A 20914-nucleotide genomic window follows, 5' to 3' on the forward strand; every position below is an offset into this window, starting at 1 on the left:
AGTGCAACTACTGAATTTAATAACATTCCATGTCATCATTTTCAAATAATGCACACTTAATCACAAAGCACAACAATAATCAACTACTTCCAAACCATTAATCCAAGTAAAATTTAATTTTACACCAATGTTCCTATCAAGATAAGACAATGAATATTAGCTGCTATAATAACACAAAGCCACATGTTATTGAAGTCATCCTTGTCCTCATCAATAAACACTAACATGTAATTTCATGCAGCATCTATAACATAAAAATTTCAAAACAAGCCAATATCAATATCTAAGGTTATTTAATATTATAAGTTTTAGATTTCCTTACTGATCCTGTTGACTTCTAAGCAAGACGGCAGTGTAATACAGGGCTCTAATGATGACCCTTTCAAATTTTAATTAATATACTCAATCAAATGGAAAAAATTGTACATTTTCCCTAAACGTATGGGTCTGAATCTTAAGAGACTGAGCAGAAGAAACAGAGCTGGCAGTCATTAGCGTATTAATGAAACTGAAACCAAGGAAGTGGATGAGGGAAGAGAGTCATGAACTTGTTCAGAGTAGCCAAATAAGATAAGTGTCCACTGGATTTAGCAACAATATTAGAAGTAACACTGTAAACACAGTTTAGTAAAGTGTCAGGGGCAAAAGACAGAAAAGGGATGTTAAAGTGGAGAACTGTGTCTGTAAAGAGAAAGAGTGCTCCTTTAACTGCAGGAATAGGATGTGGGATCAGTGAAAGGAATTGTCTTTTAACTTCCTTGGTTTTGAGGACAAGAAAGACTTGAACATGTTTAAATGCTGGCGTAGAGAGAGGACACTGAAGATAAAGAAAGAGAAGAGAGTTCCCTGAGGAAATACAAAGTGGAGGTAAGAATTCAGGGCATGAGTATAAGAACTGTCATTACATCCCAACCCACATAGGAGGAAGGAAAAAATAGCTACAACAACTACTTAGGGGCCAAATAACACAACCCGCAAAATTTAAAATAAAAAAGAAAAAATTTAAAGTATCAGGAAAATTGATAGAAACCTCAGATAGTAGAAGACCTTAAAAGATTTCTATCAGTCCTGAAGTAATCAAATAGATTACTATAATAAATTTAAAAAAACAGAATTAATAAATCATGCCTAAGGGAAAATTGTGCTCATGAGGAAACCGTACATAGACCAAGAGGCAGTTGTTCAAACAGAAAAAAGGGACACTGTATGGTTTAAAATCATGAGAGGTGTGCAACAGGGTTGTATCCTTTCACTGTACTTATTCAATCTGTATGTTGAGCAAACAATCTGAGAAACTGGACTATATGAAGAAGAACTTGGCATCGGGACTGAAGGAAAACTCATCAATGAGTAGACTGACACCGTGGCTGCAACGATGAGCTCAAACACAGCAATGACTGTAAACATTGCACAGGACTGAGCAGTGTTTCCTTGTACATAGAGTAGCTATGAGTCAGAATGGACTCAAGGGCACCTAACAACAATAACAAGGGAAGATGATTGAATTATCTTATATTACTCTTCGTCTGCTGATGTCATTACAAAGAATTGTTAGTATTTGGTTAAACTAGAGATCTCTGATTGTGCTACATTTTTTAGGAAGGAAGGAGAAGTACTATTACGGATTGAATTGTGTCCCCCCAAAAAACTTGCCTAGTTCATGATTCCCAGTATTGTGTGATTGTCCTCTATTTTGTCATCTGATGTGATTTTCTTATGGGTTGTAAATCCTACCTCTATGATGTTAATGAGGTGGGATTATCGGCAGTTATGTCAACGAGGCAGGATTTAATCTATAATTAGGTTGTATCTTAAGTCAATCTCTTTTGAGACATAATAGAGACAAGACTCTCGGACCTCATAATACCAAGAAACTCAAGCCAGGAGAATAGCACATCCTTTGGACCCTGGGTCCCTGAGCTGAGAAGCTCCTCTACTGGGGAAGATTGATGACAAGGACCCTTCCCTCAGAGCTGACAGAGAGGGAAAGCCTTCTCCTGAGCTGGCATCCTGAATTCGGACTTCTAGCCTCCTACACTGTGAGAGAATAAATTTCTCCTTGTTAAAGCCATCCACTTGTGGCATTTCTGTTACAGCAGCAACAGAAAACTAAGACAGGTACACACAAACACTTTTGTTCTATTATCTTCCTAAGTGATATCATCTATTCTAAAAACTTTAAAAATTACCTATATGGCAATGAGTCCGTGGTTGGTACAAACTGTTAACGGGAACAGCTGCTAACTAAAGGTTTGAGTCCACCAGAGGGGCCTTGAAAGAAAGGCCTTGTGCTCTACTCCGGAAGAACCAGCAATTAAAAACCCTATGGAGTTCTAAACTGTTATTCTGACACACATAGAGTCACCATAAATTGAAATCAACTCGACAACAATTGGTTACATGACAATAGCCTCATATTTCTATCTACAATTTTTTTTGAGCTTTATTCTTTCTATGTAAATAACTTTTTGACGTTTGCACTTGTTGTTGTTGTTTGGTGCCATTGAGTCAATTCCAACTCATAGTGGCCCTATGTACAACAGAATGAAACACTGCCCAATCCTGCATCATCCTCACAATTGTTGTTTGAGCCCATTGTTGCAGCCACTATGTCAATTTATCTCTTCAAGAGTCTTCCTCTTCTTTGCTGACTCTCTACTTTATCAAGCATGATGTCCTTCTTCAGGGACTGGTCCATCCTGATAACATGGACAAAGTACTGGAGACAAAGTCTTGCATCCTTGTTTCTAAGGAAAATTCTGGGTATACTTCTTCCAAGACAGATTTGTTTGTTCGTCTGCAGCCCATGGTATACTCAGTATGCTTCACCAATACTGTTATTCCAAGGCTTCAATTCTTCTTTAGTCTTCCTAATTCCTTGTCCAACTTCCTTGTATATGTGAGGACATTGAAAATACTATGGCTTGGGTCAAGCATACCTTAGTCTCAAGGTAACATTTTTTCTTTTTAGCACTTTAAAGAGGTCTTTTACAACAAATTTGCCGAATGCAATGTGTTGTTTGATTTCTTGACTACTGCCTCCATGGGTGTTGACTATTGATCCAAGTAAAGTTAAATCATTGACAACTTCAAGGCCTTTTCCATTTATCATGGTATTGTTTATTGGTCCAGTAGTGAGGATTTTTTTTTTTTTTTTTTTATGTTGAGGTGCAATCCATACTGAGGGCTGTAGTATTTGATCTTCATCACTATGTTCTTCAAGTCGTCTTCCCTTTCAGCAAGCAAACTTACGTCGCCTGCATATCTCAGGTTGTTAATGAGTCCTCCTTCAATCTTGATACTGCATTCTTCTTCATATAGTCCAGCTTCTCAAAGTATTTGCTCAGTGTACAGACTGAATAAATGCAATGAATGGGCACAACCCAGACCCACACCATTCCTGATTTAAAACTACCCAGTATCCCCTTGTTATGTTTGAATAACTGCCTCTTGCTCGAAGTACAGGTTTTGCATGAGCATAATTAAGTATCCTGGAATTCCATTCTTCACAATGTTACCCTTAATTTGTTATGATCCATACAGTCTAGTGCCTTAGTATAGTCAATAAAACACAGGTAAATGTCTTTCTGGTATTCTCTGCTTTCAGCCAAGATCCATCTGAAATCAGCAATGATACCCCTTGTTCCACATTCTCTTCTGAATTCAGCCTGAACTTCTGGCAGTTCCCTGTCAATGCTCTGCTGCAACTGCTTTTGAATTACCTTCAGAAAATATGCTTGTGTGTGATATTAGTGATATTGTTTGATGATTTCTGCATTCTGTTGGATCACCTTTCTTTGGAAAGGCCATGAGTATGGATTTCTTTCAGTCTGTTGGCCAGGCAGCTATCTTCCCAATTTCTTGGCATAGATGGGTGAGAGCTTCCAGTGTTGCATCCATTTGCTGAAATATCTCAATTGGCATTTCACCAATTCCTGGAGACTCGTTTTTTGCCAATGCCTTCAGTGTACCTTGGGCTTATTCCCTCGGTACCACAGATTCTTGATCATATGCTATATCCTGAAATGGTAGAATGTCGACCAATTATTTTTGGTACAGTGACTCTGTGTATTCCTTCCATATTCTTTAATGCTTCAATGCTTCCTGTATCATTCAACGTTTTGCCCATAGAATTCTTCAAAATTGTAACTCTAGCCTCGAATTTTTTTCTTCAATTCTTTCAGCGTAACAAATGTTGAGTGTGTCCTTCCCATTTCATGTTCTAACCCCAGGTCTTTGCATATTCCACTATAATACTTTACTTTGTCTTCTGAAGCCATCCTTTGAAAGTTTCTGTTCAGCTCTTTCTCTTCATCATTGCTTCCATTCACTCTAAGTACTCTGTGTTCAAGAGCAATTTTCAGTCTCTTCTGGCATCTATTTTGGTCTTTTCTTTCTTTCCTGTCTTTTTAATGACCTTTTACTTTTTTGATGTATGATATCCTTGATGTCATCCTACAACTCAACTGGTCTTTGGTCATTAATGTTCGATGTGTCAAATCTACTATTGAGATGGTCTCTAAATTCAGGTGGTATATACTCAAGGTCATACTTTGGCTCTCGAGGATTTGTTCTAATTTTCTTCAACTTTGACTTGAGCTTGCATATGAATAATCGATGGTCTGTTCCACAGACAGCACCTGGTCTTTTTCTGACTGATGATACTAAGCTTTTTTCCATTTGCTTTTACCACAGAAGTAGTTGATTTGATTCCTGTGTGTTCCATCCCATGAGATCCATGTGTATAGTTGTCATTTAAGTTGTTCAAAAAAGGTATTTCCAATGAATAGGTTATTGGTCTTCCAAAATTTTATCATGTGATCTATCTCCAAGGCTATATTTTCCAACTACATATCCTTCCTCTTTGTTTCCAACTTTTGCATTCCAATCACCAGTAATTATCAATGCATCTTGATTATATGTTTGATCAATTTCAGACTTCACAAGTTGGTAAAAATCTTCAATTTCTTCATCTTTGACATTATTGGTTGGTGTGTAAATTTGAATAATAGTCATATTAACTGGTCTTCCTTATAGGTGTATGGATATTTTCCTATCACTGACAGTGTTCACTTCAGGATATACCTTGAAATTTTCTTTCTTATGATTAATATGATGCCACTTCTCTTCAATTTGTCATTTCTGGCATAGTAGACCATATGATTGTCAGATTCAAAATGGCCAATACCAGATCATTTCAGCTCGCTAATGCCTAGGACATCAATCTTTATTTGTTCTATTTCATTTTTGATGACTTCCAATTTTTCTTGATTCATGCTTCATACATTCCACATTCTGATTATTAATGGATATTTTCAGCTGTTTCTTCACATTTTGATTTGTGCCACATCAGCAAATTAAGGTCCTAAAAGCTTTACTCCATTCATGAGATTAAGGTTGACTCTACTTTCAGCAGACAGGTCTTAGTCATATTTTGGGTGCCTTCCAACCTGAAGGGGTTACCTTCTGGCACTGTATCAGACCCCATTCCACTGCTATTCATAAAGTTTTCCCTGGCCAATTTATTTAGAAGTAGATTGCTAAGTCCATCTTCCTAGTCAGTCTTAGTCTGGAAACCCCACTGAAACCTGGGTGACCCTGGCCTGGTATTTGAAATACCAGTGGCATAGGTTCCAGCATCACAGCAACACAAAAGCCCTTACAGTACAACAAACAGACAAGTGGTGGATATCTGTACTTAGATATCTCATAAACATCTCATTTTAACACGACTCCAATAAAGTACTACTAATCCATCCACATGTCAGGTTCCTCTATTTACTTTTTCATTTTTTGGTAAAGTCCCCATACTCTACCCAGATACATACATCAGGAACCTGGGAGACTTCTTTTGTCCCTTCCTCTACTTCATCTCACAATTACCCTATCACTAACTGCTGATGATTCTCCTTTAAAAATACATGTATCAAAGCTTCTATTCCTCTCCATTTTGACTGCCACTTTTCTAAATCAAGCCACTTATCATCACTTACTTGGATTACTATAATTTCCCCCTTACTTGTACACTGGCTTCATTTTGCCACACTCTAATTCTTCTCCAGTAGCAGCCTGGGGGATCTTTGATGATGTGAATCTCTTCATGCCCCACTGTATAGATCCCATTAAGGGAATACCTTACTACTGCATTTATAATAAAATCCAAACGACAATATAGCCCATAGGTTCTATGCATGCCTTCAAACTTATATCATGCTACTATTATGAACCACTTTACTTATGCCTCACACTAACCTATAGATACTAGCATAGTGTCTGGCACCTAGCAATAATAATAAATATTGACTGATGAAATAATAGTAGCTTGCTCTTGAGTCCCTGGGTGGTGCTAATACTTAATATGTTTGGTTATTAACCGAAAGGTTGGAGGTTGGGTCCACACAGAAGTACTTCTGAAGAAAGGCCTGATGATCTATTTCTGAAAAATCAGTCATCGAGTACCCTGTAAAGGACAGTTCTACTCTGACACGCATGAAGTTGCCTTGAGTCAGAAGCAACTCAAAGCAAATGGTTTAACTGATTTACACTGCCCTTATGATAAAATCTCTTCCAAGCAGCAGGACTGGGAAGTCAGCTCCAAGGTCTGTTGATGTCTCAAGAAAAAAACATAAAAAACCTGTTGCCATGGAGTCATCCTCACTTGTGGAGACAGAACCCATCAAATGGCCTTCGGCATTACAGCAAACTCTGTCTCTATTTCCTCATGCTTGCTTGCTGATGTGCTCTAGGCTGGATTTTCCCCGTTGACTAAAATTAATATCTCAAATATGGCACTGGGCTTGGGGAAGAAAGGAAGGAAGGGAGGGAGGGAGGGAGGCAGGGAGGAAGGAAAGAAGGAAGGAAGGAATTGAGATAATAATTGGGAATACAGAGGCCATTTTTGGCCTTACTGGTTCTAGGCTATAAACTACAACTTATCTAAACAAAGAAATTTTCCACTAAATAGCCTATTTCAGTGGGTTTCTACACTGGGTTTAGATTAGTTCCACCCATAGAGATCCACACCTTTAATATTCCAACTAGAAGCCAAGGACATTGGAAAATTTTAGGTGATGCGAATGCAGATAGCACAGACACAGATAAGTTAAAGTGGTTCCTGAGAACGCCAGTCCACATTGGGCATAAAGGCTCTTCAGTATGCCTATGGCCTACTCACTCTTTCCCCATCCTCTTCAGGCTCTCACCCTATTTATTGTTTTCTTTTCTTTCACAGTAACTTGCAGCAGGAATGTAGGAAGAGAATAATTAACCTACACCCAGTTATGAAAAATGAAAAAAAAACTGGTTCCTACTTCTTTAAAGCCAGAGATAGCACCCATTGGATTTTTTTTTTAAACTCTGGGGATATATTTACAATCCATCCTAGTAAAGATGCAACCTCCACCCCAACTCACCACACCAGCAGGAAATCTGGTCTAAATACAGCAAAGATGAAGGAAAGAAACTTTTAAGTTTCACATGCTAAATGTTCATATTCTGCTAAGTAATGTCCAGTTTCTTGCACTTTTCCCTATTTTCCAATACCAGCATAAGTTATTAGCCTATTTTATTCTTTGTCCATTTTAATGGAAACTTGGGGTGAAGGGAAACTAAATGTATTAGCATTAATCACAATTTTCATCCAGACACCTCCAGAGAATCTGTTTTATAAAAAGGAAATTCAATTAAGATTTCATTCTGTGCATTTCCCACACCATTAAATATTCCTCTAGGCATGATTTTTAATGCCTTTATAATATTCCCTTACATGAAACTATAATGATTTATTTAACCATCTCCATGTTGCTGGTTATTTCAAGTAGCTTACAATTTCGTGCTTTATAAATAATTCTGTCATGAATATCACTATACGTATGTCTTTGTCTATATCCCTATTTATTTCCTTAGGATATATTTCTAAAAGTAGAATTACTGTGTCAGTGGCCCTCAATACATATTACCAAATTGCTTTTCAGAAAATCAACATCCCTTTAGAACCTAAGCAAGAGTGTGTGTCAAAAATATTGCAATCCATCCCCCCTCCTCAAAAAAAATACTGGTGTTAGATGTGGTTTTGGTACATTATTTTTATTTAGTTTTGCATTTGCTTTGTAACAGTTAATTTTTTATCATATCTTTATTATTAATTTATCTTTATACTTTGGGGGATTATTCATTTACATCCTTAAGCCATTTTTCCTATTAGTACATTATAACTTTTTCTTATTAACTTGTAGTTCTTAATATATTAAAGATATTAATCATTTTTTCTGTCCTATTGGTTTTCCTAGTTTGTTCTAAGCTTTATGATATCTGTAATGATTACTTGTATACAGAAATTTTACTTTATAAAACTAGTCAAATGTATTAATCATTTCATTTGTGATCTCTCTACTTGTTAAAACCACACTGAGATTTGTATATATTCCAATATATTTCATAATTATTTTGCAGTTCTTTATTTTTACATTTATTTACTCCATCTGGATTTTTTGTTTGTGTATAATATCAGGATCTAAATTTATACTGTATTTATATTGAGATAATTTCTTATTTCTCAACCATTTCTACCTACTATTTTGTGATGTTTTTTATCTGTCACCTATTAAGTTCCCAGACGTTCTAATTTTTATTTCAGATTTTTTGTTCTAGCATGTTGATATTTTGCACCATGGACACAGTTATTATTTACTGAATCTTTGGAACACAATTGGATATCTGACCAACCAAGACCCTGTTATGTCTCATTTCTTTACATTAGTTAAAAAAGTACCCTTCCACTCTCCAATGAATTCCCATATTACTTAGCATAAAATCCAAAGTTCTTACCATGAACCATAAGTTTCCATAAGATTCTAACATTTAACTGCCTCTCTGGCCACCACACCTCATTCGTCATGGCTCAGTCATAATATCTTTCATGTCACACATATTTCCACTTCATAATTTTTCATTTACTCTTTTTCTTCCCTAGTTACCAATGTGGAAACCCGGGTGGCATAGTGGTTAATTGCTCCAGCTGCTAACCAAAAGGTCAGCAGTTTGAATCCACCAGGCACTCCTTGGAAACTCTATGAGGCAGTTCTACTCTGCCCTATAGGGTCGCTTTGAGTCAGAATCGACTCGACGGCAACGGGTTTGTTTTTTTGTTTTATTTTGTTAGTTATCCATTTGACTCTGGCCCTAATTTCATTTGACTGTCTACTCAACTGTTGTGTCATCACAGATGGTTTTCCTGACCACTCTATCTGAAAGAGCAATACAGTCCAAAGAGTTGTCTGTCGGCTCTTGGCCCTTGGCCCTACTCTCCACACTTCCTTTGCTGTTGTTGTTGTTGTTATTGTTGTTGTTAGGTGCCATCGAGCTGGTTCTGACTCATAGTGACCCTACATACAACAGAACAAAATACTGTCCAATACTACACCATCCTCACAATTCTTATGCTTGAGTCCATTGTTGTAGCCACTGTGTCAATCCATCTCATTGAAGGTCTTCCTCTTTTTTTGTTAATCCTCTGCTTTACCAAGCATGATGTCCTTCTCCAAGGGCTGATCCCTCCTGATAACATGTACAAAGTATGTAGGATGAAGTCTTGACCTCCTTGCTTCTAAGGAGCATTCTGGACATATTTCCTCTAAGACAGATTAGTTCATTCTTCTGGCAGTCCACAGCGTATTCAATAATCTCTGCTAACACCGTAATTCAAAGGCATCAGTTTTTCAGTCTTCTTTATTCATTGACCAGCTTTCGCACACATATGAGGCAGCTGAAAACACGATTGCTTGGGTTAGGTGCACCTTAGTCCTTAAAGTGACATATTTGCTTTTTAACACTTCAAAGAGGCCTTTTGCAGCAGATTTGCCAAAAGTAATGCATCATTTGATTTCTTGACTGCTGCTTCCATGGGTGTTGATTATGTGCCCAAGAAAAATGAAATCCTCCACAACTTCAATCTTTTCTCCATTAATCAGGGTGTTGCTTATTGTTCCAGTTGTAGGATTTTTGTTTTCTTTATTTTAAGGTGTAATCCATACTGAATCAGTAAGTGCTTCAAGTCCTCTTTTTCTTCCAGCAAGCAAGGTTGTGTCATCTGCATATCTCAGGTTGTTAATGAGTCTTCCTCCAATCCTGATGTCCCATTCTTCTTCATACAGCCCAGTTTCTCGGATTACTTGCTCAACATACAGGTTGAATAAATATGGTGAAAGGATAAAACCCTGACACACACCTTTCCTGATTTTAAACTACGCAGTATCCCCTTGTTCTGTTTGAATGACTGCCTTTTGGTCTATTTAGATAAAATGGGCAAATTCTTAAAATACATATATACTCACCAAAAATATATTAAGGGAAAATAAAAGGTATGATTATTCTTATAATAATTTCAGTAATTAAATGAGAAGTTAAAAATTTTGTCACAAAATAAAATCAGGTCCAGTAATCTAGAGAGTAAATTTTAGCAATATTAAAACAAACAAACAAAAACCCTCCAATCTTACACAATCTATTCCAGAATGTAGCAAAAGAGGGAGCACTTCCAGTTCATTTTAAGAAGCCCACACCTTCTTGAAACAAAAATGTAACAAAGGTAGTACAAAAAAGATGGTTACAGGCCAACCTTACTCATGAACATAGTGGGAAATTGAATCTAGGAATGCTTAGGAAAAGTACAAAACCTTATTATCAAGTTGGATTTACCTCAAAAATAAAAGACTGGGGTCACTTTAAAATATCGAATATTATAATTTCTGCAATTATCAAACCAAACATGAACAATCATGATTTCTACCCACAATGAAACTCTTAAGAAAAAAGAAATCTAAAGATAAATCATAAAACAGACAAACAAAAAACTTAATGGTACAACAGTCTGCAACAGCAAAATCATTTTTCAGATTAGGAACAAACCAAGGACCCCCATTAACATCACTTCTGTACAGCATTATAGTTGTTATCCTAACAACCAGAGTAAGGTAAATTATTGGAGTAAAATGTTTAAAATGTTGGAAATATATAAAACTTGGAGAAAAAGTCTTAGATACCATGACCATGTAATATAAATTCCATAAAAATATTCAAAGAAATTATCAGAAATGGATTTTACAAGGTTGATATATACCAACCCTAAAAAAATTTTTAAACTATAGAAAAAAAGAAGAAAACAACAATTTCAGGATATTCTCTAAAATTTTAAAAAAAAACAGAGTGAGATTAAGTTTACCAGGAACAAGTATGAAACTGGGGCAGGTGAGGAGTTGGTGGTATGACTGCAGCCTGAAGCAGATGGAAACCGGAGGAAGTAATGTGAGGATCAATTGTAGCAAAGTTTTTTACTGTTCTGATCATTTCACTCTAGTTCTGCTGAGGAGTTTTCCTGTCCGTCCATAAAAAGTTGGCAATAGCCAGGACCACTGATACGCTATTGTTGAACAACACAGAAGCATGCTAGGGCGAACACTGACAGGGAACTCTCCCCTTGTGAGTTCTCTCTTAAAATGCCTCAGGCTAATAGATTACAGTCTAGGAGAACTGTTCACAGTAGCACTGTCCATAACTACAAGACATGGCAACTCAAATAATACAAATCAGGACATTAAACTGAATCATTTTTAAAATGAATATTTAAAGTCAAATGTCATAGAGCAATAAAAATGGACAGCAATGCATTTGTGTGAGTGTATAATCTCAAAAACATGATCATGAACAAAAAGAATGAGCCACAGGAGAATATATACAGTTATTATAGACAGTATGATTTCATTTATAGAACATATCCAAAAATAGGAACAAATAATAAACTGTTTAGGTATACATTCTTAGATCATAAAGTTACAAAATTAGGGAAATTATTACCATAAAATTTAGTAAAGGAAAGAAAAAGAATAAGGTTGCAGATGACCCATCAGGAGGCTTGTATTTTACCAGGATTTTAACCTGGGTGGTGGGAACATAGGTGTTTGTATTATTGTTTTTGTAAGTTCTACATATATATTCAACACATTTTGTATTTATAATACATTTTCCTTAAAAGATACAGGAAAAAATGAAGTTATTGATAGGGCTTCCATTCATTGTAGAGATCTTAAAAGATTCAACAATAAGGCAACTTTCTCTTTCCTGAGAGACATTATTTTTGGGGGGGTGTGGAATTTAGCTTGCATTGGGCATATGGAGCCCCGGTGGCACAGTGGTTAAGAGTTCAGTCTGCTAACCAAAAGGCTGACGGTTTGAATCCACCAACCAATCATTGGAAACCTTATGGAGCAGTTCTACTGTGTCCTATAGGGTAACTATGAATCCAAATCAACTCAACGGCAACAGGTTTGATTGTTTTCCTTTCTTTTTTTTTTTTTTTGTTGGGCATATATAGTTCTTCACGAAATAAATTCAGGATTTATACTTTTTAACTATGGGAAAAATGGTATAAATTTATTTTTAGTATACTGTATAAACACTTGTAAAAAGTGAAGAAATTTAAGCAGCATATCAAAAAAGAGTGTTGAGAAGAATCAAAGATGATCATGGCAAAGAAGTCAACAAGAAACTCAGTGGAGAGGACATGGTTTACCTACGCATAAAAGCCCGTTGCCATTGAGTCGATTCCAACTCATAGTAACCCTATAGGAAAGAGTAGAACTGCCCATAGTGTTTCCAAGGAGTGCCTGGTGGATTTGAATTGCTGACCTTTTGGTTAACAGTAATAGCTCCTAACCACTATGCCACCAGGGTTTTCAGTTTACCTATAGAATATGGAATATTCAGAGACTGAACCACTTTTAGTTTAACTGCTTGATAAAGCTAATGTCAGGGTTGGCAGTTACAGCTTCTCCCTTGACTTGACAAAACTTCAGCATTCCTCCATCCAAACTAGGGATTATTAGTGTGTTTGGCCACAATTTTTCAAATCATTTATGATGTTGCACTACTTTCTCAAGAATAGGGGTTAAAATTCAGCACCTAGTATCTTCCTTAAATGTGGCCCAAAATGTAGATTTTCTGGGAGAAATTCACCAAAGACTATATAGTGTATTGTTGATACTGTCACCAGTACAGTACAGACAGAGCTTGTACTGAGTTGTTTATTAAAAATAAAGTTTGACTTTCCATTTCACTGAAGCCATTTTCTTAGAGTTTATAAATCTTACACTACCGTGTTTCCTAAATTGTCTCTTAAAAATATCTTTAAGAAAATAACTCTTCTTTTTTAAGTTTTCAATATTTATAATTAGTAAATGAAGACTTCAACATATAAATTTTACCTGATTATTCTAATATTTATGTACAGTTAAGGATTTTGGTTTTTTTTTCCATTGGTCTCAGGAAAAAAATACTTGAAATCTTCTTCACTTTAATGCATAATACCATTACCACTATCATCATCATTATTATTCCTTCTCAGTATTTTTCAGAAATATCTTGGTGCTTTTATCTCCCACATGGAAAATATTCGGCCTCTTTTCATTCATCAATTTATTCACATTTCATTAATTCATCACTCCTTTGTGTCACAAATGTTCCTACGTCTTCAAGATTAATAAAATAGGTAATGCACTTAAGGCACTCAAAATTTAGAGTTGGAAAAAATCATGAATTGAGGTAATACAAATATGATATGCTAAATGCCAAGACAAAACACATACACACACACACAGAAAAGAAAGAGTTTTGAAGTGGTGTTCTTGAACAGAGCCAGTGAGTACAGTGAAGTGGACAGAGCAGTCTGGAAAGAAAAGACAGCATAAACAAAAGTTCAAAAAACAAAAATTATACTGACTGTGCTAAAGAAAAACTTTGGTATTCCCTGAATTGATTTAGAATTTTAAGCAGAAATGGGTAATGGGACTGGAAAGGTAGTCAAAATTCAGATCATGGAGGGAATTTTGTGCCACACTGAGAAACTTATAATTATTACTTCAGTTTATGAATATCCATGAAGACACAATTGATGTGTTGGCTATTCTGAGATGGATTTAAAAGGAAGAGAAGGGAAACAGGCCCAAATGAGATGCTACTTCATAGAATAGATAGATTAGGTCAGTGACAATAGAAATAAAATGGAGAGAAACAATTTTTAAAATATTATTGCCATAAATTATTAACATAGTGCCATCAAGTCAATTCCAACTCATAGCGACCCTATAGGACAGAGTAGAACGGCCCCACAGAACTTCCAAGGAGCACCTGGTAGATTTGAACTGCCGACCCTTTGGTCAGCAGCTGTAGCACTTAACCACTATGCCACCAGGGTTTCCAATAAATTATTAGAACATGGTAAATGGCTGGTTGTGAGAACATGAGCTGTGAGAATTAATCCCTAGATTTCCAAGTTAAGTGAGTGGATAGATTATGGTGCCACCAGTAACAGCAAATAATAATAAAATTCAATCAAGTTTAGGTAGAAAATGTTAGAGATGTTACAAGAAGTGGGTTTTGACAAGACAATATATTTAAAAAATTGCCATTGAGTCAATTCCGACGCATAGCGGCCCTATAGGACAGAGTAGGACTGTGCTCCACAGGGTTTCCAAGGAGTGCCTGGTGGATTCTAACTGTTGATCTTTTGGTTAACAGCCACAGCTCTTAACGATTACACTGCCAGTGTTTCCATATACCAATACTCAATTCCAGATAAACTACCTTTCCCTACAGAGTCAGGAGCTGTTAAGTTCTCAAGAGTAACACAGACAGATATAAATTAATACATAATTTATTACAATTAGGGTTTGGATACAATTCAACACAGAGCTCAAGGCTGGGAAATACGTTGTGTTCATTTACTTAAGGCAAGGGAAATAAAAATAAATAAACAAGGAGAAGAAGGATGGGAGAGAGAGAAAGAGATTTTTCTTTTTCCTCCAATAATACTTGAATATTCTTGGGACTCTAGAGCAACCAGAATATAAGGTGGAGTCTAGTTTTTCTTCTGTGTGAGATGGAAGAAAGAGATAAAGGGAGATTCTCCTCACAAACAGAATATCCAGTCTCATCACCATTCCAGCTACTTGACTGTGATCACCAGAAAGAAGAGTGCTTTTTCACATTTGCTTGTAATTTTACCCATTTGCTCCTCACAGTGTATGACCCATCCATTAGCACCTCCTTGGGGTAGACACAGAGAGAACTTTCCTTAGCCAATAAAAATATAATGTGGTCAATATTAAACATATTAAATCTGAGCCGACCATAGAAGTTTCAAGTGAGGTGACAAGTAATCTGATGGATAGAATGGAAGACGTGTGGAATTATTCAGTGAAAATGTAGGTGCAGTTTTTAAACCAGGAGAATGTATAAGATAATGCAAGGAGAATATATAATAAGAAAACCAGTATACCAAGAATTCAGCCTATGAAACAACAACAGTTACAGAAATGTCAGAAGAGGTGACAATAGAGGGAATAGAGACAGAATGCTGTAAACACACGGAAAACTAGAAAGATGTGATAACAAGAAACGCAGATGAGTTTCATAAGAAGAGAATAACCAGAAGTATCAAGTACAGCATAGATATTCAGTCGGTAAACCAAAAACAAAACAAAAAAAAACCCATTGCTGTTAAGTCGATTCTGACTAATAGAGCTGAGAAGCTCCTAGAGCAGTAGAAGATCGATGATAACAACCCTCCTCCAGAACTGACAGAGGGAGAAAGCCTTTCCCTCAAGCCGGTACCCTGAATTCAGATTTCTAGCCTCCTGGACTGTGAAAGAATAAACTTCTGTTTGTTAAAGCCATCCAGTTGTGGTATTTCTGTTATAGCAGCACTAGATAACTAAGACAGAATTTGGTATCAGAAGAGTGGGCTGCTGCTCTAATAAACCCACTGATGTCGAGTCTATTCTGACTCATAGTGACCCTATAGGACAGAGTAGAACTGCCCCATAGAGTTTCCAAGGAGCACGTGGAGGATTTGAACTGCTGACCTCTTGGTTAGCAGCCATTGTACTTAACCACTATAACACCAGGGTTTCTGCTGCTCTAATAGGTACCTAAAATGTGGAAGTGGTTTTGAAACTGTGAATAGATAGAGGCTGGAAGAGTTTTAAAGTGCCTGATAGTAAAGGCCTAGATTACCTTGAAGAGACTGTTGGTGGAATTATGGACACCAAAGACAATTCTGGGGAGTACTCAGAAGGATATGAGGAGAGCTGTTACACTGGAGACAGCACAGATGGCAAGAGGCAGCAGAAAAACCAGGAGACTATTGTGAGAATGCTGAAGGCAACCCATGGAGAGAGCCAAGTGCCTTTTCACAGGAGTTTTCCTGGCAGAGTGGGGTGCCTCTGGGCACTTATCAGTGGAGCTAGGCTTGCCGACCCAGGGAGCAAGAGAGCTGAGGCCCTTCCGGCCAAATTTTACTGGCAGAGTAGGGTGCCTCCAGGCACTTATTGGTGGAGCTACAGAGCTTTGGAACACTTGTCCAATCAGGGCAGACTTGGGTGGTAAGGCCCGAGAGGCCAAGGAACCAGGAAGAAGAAGCTGAAGAGAAAAGAAACAGAGGAAGCAGAGCTGCCTCAGTCTCAAAGGGTGGAGTCACTACTCAGATGCACTAGGAGAATGGGGCTGTACAAAGCCAAGGGAGCACAGTTGCCCTTCCAGTGGGCCTGGAAGACAGAGCTGAAGCCCAAGGGCAAGGGGTCTTCACTTAGAATCTGGAGAGTGTGACCAATACCTAAAGTCTGGAAGGCAGGGCCATTGTGTACATAATCTCAGAGAACAAAGGATTATTTTCAAACATTGAGGGCTAATGCAATGTCTTCTGCTGAGTTGCTTGGTGACTCTTAACGCTTCTTTCCCTGCAATTTCTCCCATCTGTAAAGGAAATGTCTACCTTGTGCCTGTTCCACCAATGTACTGTGGAAGCAGATAACTTGTAGTCTGGATTTCACAGATGGAGAGGAATTTTTGGATTTTGGGCTTGGAGTTGATTTAAGACTTTTGCTATGATATGATGAGGTAAATATGTTTTACATGTGACAGGGACATGAATTTTGGGGGGCCAAAGTCTGGAATGTCATGGAATGAATTGTGTCCCCAAAAAACATATGTTGTCAACTTGGCTAGGGGATGATTCCCAGTATTGTGTGATTGTGAGCCATTTTGTCATCTGATGTGATTTTCCCATGTGTTGTAAATCCTACCTCTATGATGTTAATGAGGTGAGATTATCGGCAGTTATGTTAACGAGGCAGGACTCAATCTACAAGATTAGGTTGTATCTTAAGCCAATCTCTTTTGAGATACAAAAAAGAGCAGAGAGCAAAGAGATTTTGGTACCTCATACCACCAAGAAACAAGAGCCAGGAGAACAGCGTGTCCTTTGGACCCAGGGTCCCTGTGTGGAGAAGCTCCTTGACTGGTAAGGATTGATGACAAGGACCTTCCCCCAGAGCCGACAGAGAAAGAAAGCCTTCTCCTCAAGCTTGCACCCTGAATTTGGACTTCTAGCTTCCTAGACTGTAAGAGAATAAGTTTACCTTTGTTAAAGCCATACACTTGTGGCATTTCTGTTATAGCAGCACTAGACGACTAAGAGAGAATTTGGTTATAGCATTGCTAGATAATAGGACAAAATAGAACTGTAACATAGGGTTTCCAAGGAGCAGCTGGTGGATTCGAACTGCTAACCTTTTGGTTAGCAGCCTGAACTCTTAAGCACAGCGTCACCAGCACTCCATTCAGATGGTTGGTGCTAGAAAATATCTACTTGAGTAGGTAAAAAGAAAAAAGAGTAGGTAGGTAGGTAGGCTAAATTATGGCCTCCCAACATATCCAGTCCTAATCCCTGAGAACTGTGAATGTTACCTTATATAGCAAAAGAAACTTTACAGATGTAATTAAGGATTTTGAGATGGGGAAATTATGCTGGATTATCCAGGGTGGCCCTAAATGTAATCATAAGTGTCCTTATAAGAGAGGCAGAGGGAGATTTGACTACAGAGAAGGCAATGTGAGGATTGAAGCAAGATGCTACACTGCTAGCTTTGAAGAAGGACCAACTGAGCAGTGGAATGCAAGGAAAAAGGCAAGGCAAATTCTGCCTATGGTCTCTGGAAACTCTATGGGGCAGTTCTACTCTATCCTATAGGGTCATTATGAGTCAGAATCAGCTCCATGGCGCTGGGTTTGGTTTGGTTTTTGGTTTGGTCTCTGGAGGGAGCCAGGCTCTGCTAACATCTCAATTTCACCCCAGTGAAACTGACTTCAGACTCTGACCTTCAGAGCTGTAAGAGAATAAGTGTGTGTGGTTTTAAGCCACCAGGTTTGCAGTGATTGGTTACAGTAGTCACAGGAAACTAATACACTGAATTTGACAACTAAATGGACATTGGCACTCCTAGCAAGAACAATTTGCATGGATGATTAAAAGAAGCTACGTTTCTAAATTCACAGGGAAATTTCAATGAATCCGCCAAGCAAGTTCCTAATTGCAACATTAATTACTTAAAACCATTTCTAAGCGGTAAAAATATTTAGGAACTACCAGTTACCAAGAAAGTATTGGAAAAGCTACAGAATGAAAACTACCATTTGTTTCTCAATTGAGCTGGAAATATTCATACTAATCATCCATATTTTGAACCAAGCTAACATAAAACTGGCATCTGCTGTTGTTTTCAGAGGCAGCACAACAACACTGGCATAAATATAAAATCACAGATACATGTTCTGTCTCTCTCTCTCTGTATATATAGTAATCGTGGGAGGTAAGCTAATCTAATTACAGAAGAGTCTTACAGACCAAGGTAGCATACTAGTTATATTAAATTCCATTTTCATGTATACCTAGACTGAATCAAAGCTGCTATTCTTTATTTTCAAATGAATAAACACTTGAACATTAAGACAGTCCTTTCTCTGATTTGTCATGATATTAATTATAGTCTCATATGGATGCATATCACAATTTTACTGTATGTTATTTTACACAAATACTCATCAAAAGTTATGTTCTGAAAGTTCATTAACTGAGAATAATTACTGTACAGAAAAATATTTTTCTAAACTTGGATTTGAGCATGGTTAACTCTCCTACACATGGGATCATTTCACTGAAGAATTTTTTAGGAAAAATAAGTATAGTCATTTCAGCTTTAAAAGGAAGGTCAATCTTGCTAGAATATACCTACCCACATTTGTAACCCTTTAAATTATGTAAAATATTATAGCATTTTTTTCACCACCCCCATTTCTGTTGATGCTTTTTATTGATTCATTAGTAGTTTAAGATTATGGACAAAGAAAATACAGGTTTCAGCTCTTTTCTAACTCAGTGTTTTTTCTGTTTGTTTGTTTTCTGTTTTTTACCTGGAGCCCATGGCTAGTTTCAGGTGGACCCTGGGAAAAGTAGGTAAAGACTCTAGTGTGTTTTTTGTCTTGTTTTAATAAACTGCAGTCACCATGACCTGAAATGGACTCCAGAGCAACTGGTTTGGAGGACGGCTATAATCAATTACCAACACGTTGCCGCCCAGCTGACTCCAACTCCTGGTGGTCCCATGTGTGTCAGAGCAGAACGTGCTCCATAGGATTTTCAGTGGCTGATTTTTCAGAAATAGACCGTCAGGTCTTTCTTCCAAAGCACCTCTGGGTGCTTCCAACCTCCATCCTTTCAGTTAGCAATCGAGCATGTTAACTGTTCACACCACCCGGGGATTCTTAAACCAGTTGCTGTACAACCAAATAAGTAGACAATAACAAGGGTTAGCAAGGATGTGGAGAAACTGGAACCTTCCTACACTGCAAGTGGGAATGTAAAACAGTGCAGCCACTTTGGAAAAGGATTCTGACAGTTGCTCAAACTTTAAACATGAATTACCATATGATCCAGCAATTCTACTCCGGGGTGTATGCCCAACTTAAATGAAAACATATGTCTACACAGAAACTTCTACATGAATGTTCATTAATAATTAATAGCATTACTAATAACAGCCAAGAAGTGGAAACAACTCAAATGTCTACTGACTGATGAATAAACAAAACATAGTATATCCATACCATAGAATATCATTTGGCAATAAAAAGGAATGAAGTACTTTTACATGCTGTAACAAGAAAAAACCTTGAAAACATTATGCTAAGTAAAAGAAGGCAGTCACAAAACACCACAGTGTACGACTGCATTTACATGAAATGTCCCGAATATGCACATCTATAAAGGCAGAATGCAGATTACTGGCTGTCACTGGATACGGGCTTTCTTTTAGGGGGAGAGAAAGGTTCCAAAATTGCATTATGGTGATGGTGGCACAACTCTGTGAATACACAAAAAACACTGAATGTTACACTTTAAATGGTTGAATTGCATAGTATATGAATAATTACATATCAATAAAGCTATGCAAAAAAAAAAAGTGGGGGGGAGGAACTGGGATATGCTGTAGTGAGATATTAATGTCCAGGTAAGATAAACCAAGGTACGTTCATTTGAACTTGGAAGCTCATTGTCTAAGTCAAAACTATAGACTAAACTTGTATTTTTCTGAAAATAATCACAGACTTTTACACCACAAAATTTTTCTTTAATAAATGCAGTCCCTGTGCCCAGTTATCCAAAAGATTTTAAAGATGCATATAAGATATTATTTACATGCCAGGTTAGAGTCCACTTGATATATTTATATTTTGGCTTCATTGTTTTTGACAATTAAAATATATCTATTTATCTTAAAGAAAACTCTTATCTATATCCATTTAAATATAACCTAGTTTGCCAGATGGACTCACTTTTTTTTTTTTTAGCTTGCAATAAACAACATTTTATTCATAATAATTAACATTTTCAAGAATGGCATATGTTGTGCTGGGAATAGCTAGGTTAGCAATTTTTTTTTTTTAATTGTACTTTAGATGAGGGTTTACAGAGCAAACTAGTTTCCCATTAAACAGTTAGTAGACATATTGTTTTATGACATTGGTT

The sequence above is a fragment of the Elephas maximus genome, chromosome 4, assembly GCF_024166365.1.
Source record: "Elephas maximus indicus isolate mEleMax1 chromosome 4, mEleMax1 primary haplotype, whole genome shotgun sequence".
NCBI classification, from domain to species: domain Eukaryota; kingdom Metazoa; phylum Chordata; class Mammalia; order Proboscidea; family Elephantidae; genus Elephas; species Elephas maximus.